This window comes from Marmota marmota, unplaced genomic scaffold (assembly GCF_001458135.2).
Source record: "Marmota marmota marmota unplaced genomic scaffold, marMar, whole genome shotgun sequence".
Lineage (NCBI taxonomy): Eukaryota > Metazoa > Chordata > Mammalia > Rodentia > Sciuridae > Marmota > Marmota marmota.
The window spans coordinates 14255950-14263914 of NW_025999941.1; the positions used below are offsets into that span (position 1 = coordinate 14255950).

Genomic DNA, 7965 nt, shown 5'->3' on the forward strand with positions numbered 1-7965 from the left:
ATTTGGTCCTGTTTCCTGGCACACATGCTCTTTTAGATTGAGCACTGACATTACACATGAGAGGTGGCAGAGATTCAATGGATGATCTTATATTTCTTCAGAGAAGATGTTACTCTCCTCTGCCTGAAAAACAGGAAACCCTGATCGAATCAGGAATTAAAATAATGAAAGTCTTTTATAGGGAGGGAACTGTGATTGAACTCAGGGTTACTCAACCACTGAGCCACATCCCCAGCCTTTTTTTTTTTTTTTGTATTTTACTTAGAGTCAGAGTCTCCCTAAGTTGCTTAGTGCCTCGCTATTTTGAGGCTGGCTAAGGATCCTCCTGCCTTAGCCTCCCGAGCCTCTGAGATTACAGGCATGCACCACTGCACCTGGCAATGGAAGCCTATTGTTAACACTTTGTGAAGGCTGATCTATTACTGATTTATCCCTACCATCAGCCACAACACTTCAGAAGTGTCATCTAAAAGCTGGGAAATTTTACTTTTGGCAGGTTCTAAATTATATTTTTGCTTGTTTGTTTTTTCCCCAGACTGCCAAAAGCTCTGATAAGCTTTTTAGCCTCTTAACATTTTTTATTTTTTTTTCTGGATTTCTTAGCCTTTTACTCCATTCATGCATGGTTCAGGAATTAGCTAATGCCTTGAAGAGAAATTTTGTAAGGAATTTTCAGAGCACTCCTCTTCAGGATCTTGACTCCCTGTAAGTTCTGTCTCCTTCACTAGCCCTGAAGTTCAAATTTGATCTCTTCATCCTAGTGATACTGCTGCAAGTTCTAGATCTCTGCTTCCTGTTCAATCCTTGCCTAATTACTCAATTTTTCAGAATAAAAATTTCACTTGAATACACAATATGCAGAATAAAAAGGTTTAATTTATAGTACATATGCATATCTTAATATTAATATTTCTTCTGTTTACTTGCATATCTGACATACTATTTTTTGGAAACCAAAGAAACTTCTATTTTTAAAAAATCAAGATTTGCTCATCTTTAAATCAATTCCAATGTCTACAAACTTATCATGTCATGCATGTAAATGTAAATATACATTTGAGTACAAAAAGCCATTCACAAAACTCAAATATTCTTCTACATATATAATTTTCATAATATCTTAGGGCTAGAAGAAACTTTAAGGATAATTAGATATTATATACGGAGATAGATGGATAGATAGCTATCTTCTCTCAATAAAGACACAGAGCTCCCAAAAGTTATCTTAAGGTAACCTAAAAGATATATCCAACATCACAGGTAGATCCCAAGTTCTCCAGACTCCCACTACAATACAATTTCTCCTTTACATATTCCCCAACACATAGTTTTCCTATAGCAAACTCCTGTTCCTACAGCAACAAATACCTCCTGCTTCTATACCCTAGTACATAAGAATTAAAGGATTTGGAAACTCTTTCATACTAAGATCTAAAGGGCAAGATATTTCCTTCTTCTGAATTTCATGTAATAGCCATTTAGATTTTTATTCACTAAGCATTTGCTAGGCTACCTATCAGTAGCCCCCAAGGATTTGGAGATGCAGATGGTTCATTAGAATTCTTTGTTTATTTCAACCGGAAGAATTTACCGAGTTCATGATTTATTAGGTAGCTGCAGCAGACACATCTGGTGCCCCAAGTCATATCCACCTAGCCTTACATTTGATTTTGACCAGATTGGAATAGTAATTCACGATAGTCTTAGATTTGCTTCAAATGATAAGATCTCACCTCTAGTCCCTACTGAATGTCTTTACTTTCTGCCTCATGCCTGTCTTGGGAGCTTGAAAGAATTCTCTTAACCCATACATAAATGAAAGAACAGAGTCCAATCTGGACCAATGGACAAGAGCATATGGATATGCACTCCTGCCTCCCAGCCATTGTGCTGAAGATTGGGAGAGGGGGCAGTCTACGTGCTACTTAGTAAGTTCCAATAGAATTGAGCCTTATTGCCCACAGCAAGTTAAAATGTCAGACTTATGTTTCTCCTTTGTTCCTCTTCAATCTCATTCTCCTGCTCTCTTATGACTACTTCCAAGACGAACTTTTGGAGGAACCCAAACATATAAAACTCCAACACTAAATTCTCCCATTTATAAAATATCCCTATTCCAAAGCCCTCTCTTCTTCAGTTTCACATGGGCCATTCCTCAGCTCCTGTTTCTGTGGCATGTCTTCCTAGACAGGAAAGGATAACTAGAACAAATGTGTTCTATTATAGTGCCATCTAGTGGCAAGGATGAATCAAAGCTCATGGCACCTAAGTGGCCATGGTGTAAATATTAAACTTGAACACTGGCAAATTCACATTACATGAGATAGATAGATGTATTCAAACAGCAGGCAATCCTACTACAATTCCACTGAAGGTCAAAAAGATAAATGTTTCTGACAGGATATTAAAAGGTTGGGATAATTTTATGATGTGTAGGTAACACAAGCTAAGACAATGATAAAGATAATCAAATCTCACGCATGAAAAGGCAAAAGCTAATCGCCGACAAGGTCAGGTGGAGCTTTACCTCTGTTTTGATTTAACTGAGCATGAAGCCATATTAAACACACAAAGTTGTTTCTCACAGTACAGAAATCAGCCCCAATAGCCACTACTAAAGAGATCTTCAGATAGGAAAAGAGTCCTACCATGACTAGCAACTACTATTTAATGAGTACCTACTATGTTCCCAGGCTCAGTGCTAAGCATTTTATTCATATGGATTCATTTAATTTTCACTACAAACCTATGAGGTGGTTATCACTGATATCCTTACTTTTTCAGATAAAAGCAAGACTTAAAAAAAAATTGAAGTTCCCAAGGTCACATACTCAATACAAAGAAATGGGTTCCAAGTCAGGTCTATTTGGCTACAAAGTTGGTATTTTTTTAACCAAATACATAATTCATACAGCATTAGAAATAATAACTAATTTTATGCCAAGTATACTGTTAGTGATCAATGTTGTCTCTAATAGAACCTCTCCATTTTGCAGATGGAGGGCTGAAATAGGGCTGGTTATTCTTTGCCTTGGGTTATCTAGAAAGCAGTAGCTTGCATGAATTAAGTCTTTCTGCTCACTGGACTCCAGTCAAAACATATATTCTTTCTTTTGACTGACTTCTGCCAGCAATTAATTTATATCCTCAAGCAAATGATCTGATTGCCTTATCTTAGATTGTGTAACAGAAAATGCTATTATTAGATAAGATATTCTACAAAACTATGAAAAATCTCTATTCCAGAGAATTTAACTTGATTCCATCTTCTGACAGTGAGTCTCACAGGTTAGTTAAGTTTTGGGTGAATCAGAACTTGATGGTCAGCATATATCATCCTGGCTGTTCATCCTAACACAAGAATCAGGGACAAGATGTATTGACTATCACTGCTCATATGAGCATCTCTGCAGCTAGAGACATGTCTCTCCCCTTAAGAAAGAAGAAAAAAGCTTTTGGATTCTGTAGAGCAAACTTTAGCAAAATCTTAAATAGAATATTTAATTTAATCTTTCTGAGACTTTTCTTTGCATCTTTGAGTAAGAACAATGAAACCAAGTTCATAATGGTAGGGAGGATTCATCTACATAAATAATCAAGGATGACACATGATACATAGTAAAACAATTTGCTTTTATTTCCTTCTTTTATTTAGTAAAGAATTTTGAATTTGCTTATGAAAATGATCTCAAAAATGTTACCTCTTCCTCCTTCCTCTGATCTAGTGAAGAAAAATCTTTATAGCAAGTTGAACGCTGTAAAGGACTTTCAAAACGAATACCTTTGAAATATTTGGGTTTGCCAATGGAGAACAATTTAGCAACATCTAACAACTTACAAATTCAAATACTATTTGATCTAGCAGTCCCATCTATGGGAATTTAACCTACAGATTAAATAATATATGTACAAGGCTATTCATCACAGCATTAATTTCAAAAGGAAAGGAATTTTTAAATCTAAATGTCCATCAATAGAGGATTGGCTATATAAATTATGATGCACAGTAATCCATACAAGGGAAAATATACAACTAGACAAAATTCCAGGAAAATATATATATATATACTTTTTCTTTAGTTGTAGATAAATGCAATACCTTTATTTATTTTATGTAGTGCTGAGGATCCAACCCAGTGCCTCACATGTGTGAGGCAAGCACTCCACCACTGAGCACAACCCCAGCCCCCAGAATATATATATATATATTTTTTTTTTCTTAAATATGGAGTACTTCATGAATTTGTGTGTCATCCTTGCATAGGGACCATGCTAATCTTCTCTGTATTGTTCCAATTTTAGTATATGTGCTACTGAAGCAAGCACCCGGAATATATTTTTAATGGAGAAAAGTAGGATATAGAACATTATAGCCAGATATAGTAGCACATGCCTGTAATCCCAGTGATTCCGGAGGCTGAGGCAAGAGGATCACAAGTTCAAAGCCAGCCTCAGCAACTCAGCAAGGCCCTAAGCAACTCAGTGAGACCCTGTCTTTAAATAAAATATAAAAAATGAGAGGGATGTGATCAATGGTAAAAACACTCCTGGTACCAAATCCCTGGTATCAAAAAAAAAAAAAAAAAACCAAAGAACATTATGTATAATATACTTCCTTAATATTCCAAAGGAGGAAAGATAAATATATGTTAATATTACTTTCATAATCATAAAGAAATTGAAAGATAGCCAAAGAATGTGTGGTTCTGGTGGGAAGGGTGGATGAAACTGAATCCAAGGGTAAGATGGGTGGGGAGATTTTACTCTATTTCACATTTTTTTTTTAATGGAAAATTTTAATAAGTGTTTTAAATGTTCAAAAATATTTTAACTGGACTTTTATCTGCTTCCTTCCACTAATGCCCTTTGATCTCACACAGCCTCTAATAGACAAATGGATATAGTGAGCCAGAATCTACCAGATTTTTTTACACAAAGACCATCATCCCATCCTGGAGACAGAGCTATTGCACCCAAGCCTATTTATATTCTTTCAATTTTGGTCACTATTTTCATATTCTTATGCTTTTCCAACAGGACAACATGGTAGCCAATCACAGGTGGAGCAGTTGTACCACTGGCTTTTAGCATAACTAAGAACACATGCCATGTGCCCTTCAGGTCGTCTTCAGCAAATTCATGACACTTAATTGGACTGTGAATCACATTACTGATTATTTATTTATTTATTTATTTATTGGTACCAGGGATTGAACCCAGAGGCGTTTAACCACTGAGCCACATCCCCAGCCCTTTTAAAATTTTTATTTAGAGGCAGGATCTTGCTAAGTTGCTTAGGGCCTCATTAAGTTGTAAGGTTGGATTTGAACTTGTGATCCTCCTGCCTCAGCCTCCCGAGTCCACTTCCCGAGTCACTGGAATTACAGGGATGTGCCTCCACACCCAGCTAAGAATGTCAATTTTAACTATAACTTAAAGATCTTCCTGCAATGAAAACTCCAGATCCAAATTTTATATATATATATTCATATACACAAATTCTATCAAACATTTAAGGAAAAAAAATAACAATCTGAAATTCACAAAATAGAAGAGGAATGAACACTTCACAACTCTTTTTATCAGGCCAGGATTACTCTGATACCAAAACCTAGCAAAGACATTTTGGGAAAAGAAAATCCAGGCCAATATCCCTCATGCCTACAAATGCCAAAATCTTCAACAAAATATAGATGGTCTCTGATAGTTTGACTTAATATTCTTTATTTTGTGAAGGTACAAAAAAAAAAAGGCTATGCATTCAGTAGAAACCATACTTAGAATTCTGGATTTTGATCTTTTCCTGGGCTGGCAATACGTGGTATAGTGCAATAGTCTTCCGTAATGCTGGACAGCAGTAAGGAACCTCAGCTCCCAATCGGCCATATGATTGTGAGGGGAGATATGGGACATTCTGCAGTGGACCATGTTGCTAATCTGGGATGGTCAGTAGGTTAGAAACAGTAGATGCATTTTCAACTTATGATGGATTTATCAGGACATGACCCCATCTGTATTAGTAAGTTGAATCTAGAAACACATTTAAAAAAAATTATATGCCAGGCATGATGGCTTACACCTGTAATCCTAGAGACTCTGGAGGCTGAGGCAGGAGAATCGCAAATTCAAGACCAGCCTCAGCAACTTAATGAGGCACTAAGCAACTTAACAAGATCCTGTCTCAAAATAAAAAATAAATAAGGACCAGGGATGTAGTTTAGTCCAGTGCCCCTGGGTGCAATCCCTAGTACCAAAAAAGGGGGAGGGGAATTCAATATTCAATTATTAATCCATTCAATCAATGTAGTTTACCACATTAACACAAATATAAATCCAATGATCATCACAACAAATATACAACAATTATTTGGTATGATAAACACTCAGAAAATTATTAATAGAAAGGAAATTCTTCATTTTATAAAGGCTGTCTTTGGAAAACATACAGCTCTATTAATATATTGAAATTCTTTTTTATTAATAAAGGGTATCTATGAAAAAATGCAGCACATGTTAATATATTAACACTTTGCCTCTAAGATCAGGAAGAAGGCAATGGTTCTCTCGCTGCTTCTGTTAAAGCTAGTACAGAATGTCTTGGTACAATTAACCTACAAAAAGATATAAGCATACAAGCTGAAAAGGATAAAGTAAAAGTCTTAATTTACAGATGAGTTCACCATCTACACTGAAAATCAAAAGCAATCCATTTTTTAGAAAACTAATTAGTAAGTGAAGTTAGTAAGATTATAGCATACAAGGTCAATATACAAAAATTAATTATATTTCTGTATACTAGCAACAATCAGAAAATTATACTTTGAAATGCTATTTATAATAGCAACAAAAATATAAACATTTAGGAATTAATTTAGAAAAAAAAGTAAAATCTTTACACTGAAAACAGAACAACACTGATAACAGAAATTAAAGAAAATACAAATAAATGGATACAGATGTTCATGGATTGAAACAGTGATATTAAAATGTCAACTCTTCGAATGGATCTATAGATCCAATGCAAGCTCAATTTAATCTCATCAAGATTTTTTTATACAAATTGACAAAGTATTTCTAAAATTTACATGGAATTTCTAAGGTCTTGGAATAATCAAAACAACAGTTACAAAAAAGAAAACTAAATTGAAAAATTCATATCACCTGATTTCAAGATTTACTATAAACCTGCAGTAATTAAGACAAAAGTGGCAAAATAATTCAAAAGAGAAAGAAGAATTCCTGCAACAAATTGTTCTGGACTAAATGTATATTGTATAAAAAGTTAAATAAAAATCAACCCCTGGGGTGGGGGATATATCTCAGTTGGTAGAGTGCTTGCCTTGCATGCACAAGGCCTGGGTTCAACCCCCAGCACTACAAAAAAAAAAAAAAAAACCTTAGACATGACCAGAAAATAATGACTCACATTATAAAAATTAACAAACTAATTTAAAATTTAAAACATCAACACTTCAAATGACCTTGGAGAGGAATTAAAAAGGCAGATGACTGGATAAAAATATCTGATGAAGATATTGAATCAAAAATTTATAAAGTGTCACTGAAATGCACACTTAAAATGATTAAATCATACACTTTATGTTATATGTGTTTCTTGCAATAAAAAGGTAAAATATATAAAGCACTTTTAAAACATCAATAAAAAAGACAAAATGGGCAAAAAATTTGAATAGACATCTCACAAAAGAAGATATACAAATGGCCAATAAGTACATGAAAAAGGATGTTCAACTGCCAGGTGTGATGGTGCATGCCTGTAATTCCAACAGCTTGGGAGGCTGAGGCAGGAGGATCACAAGTTCAAAGCCAGCCTCAGCAACTTAGTGAGGCCCTAAGCAACCTTGGGAAACCCGTCTCTAAATTTAAAAAAATACAAAATAGGGTTGGGGATATAGCCACTGGGTGGAGTGCCCCTGAGTCCAATCTATGATATCCCTGCTTCCC

General features: G+C 35.0%; 1 non-coding gene across 1 annotated transcript; it reads right to left on the bottom strand.

Annotated features, from left to right (window-relative positions):
- Positions 1-4219: 4219 nt before the first annotated feature.
- On the bottom strand, positions 4220-4326 carry LOC125616278. The gene has a single exon (XR_007346912.1). It is a non-coding gene; the product is annotated as a U6 spliceosomal RNA (small nuclear RNA).
- Between the last annotated feature and the right edge of the window lie 3639 nt (positions 4327-7965).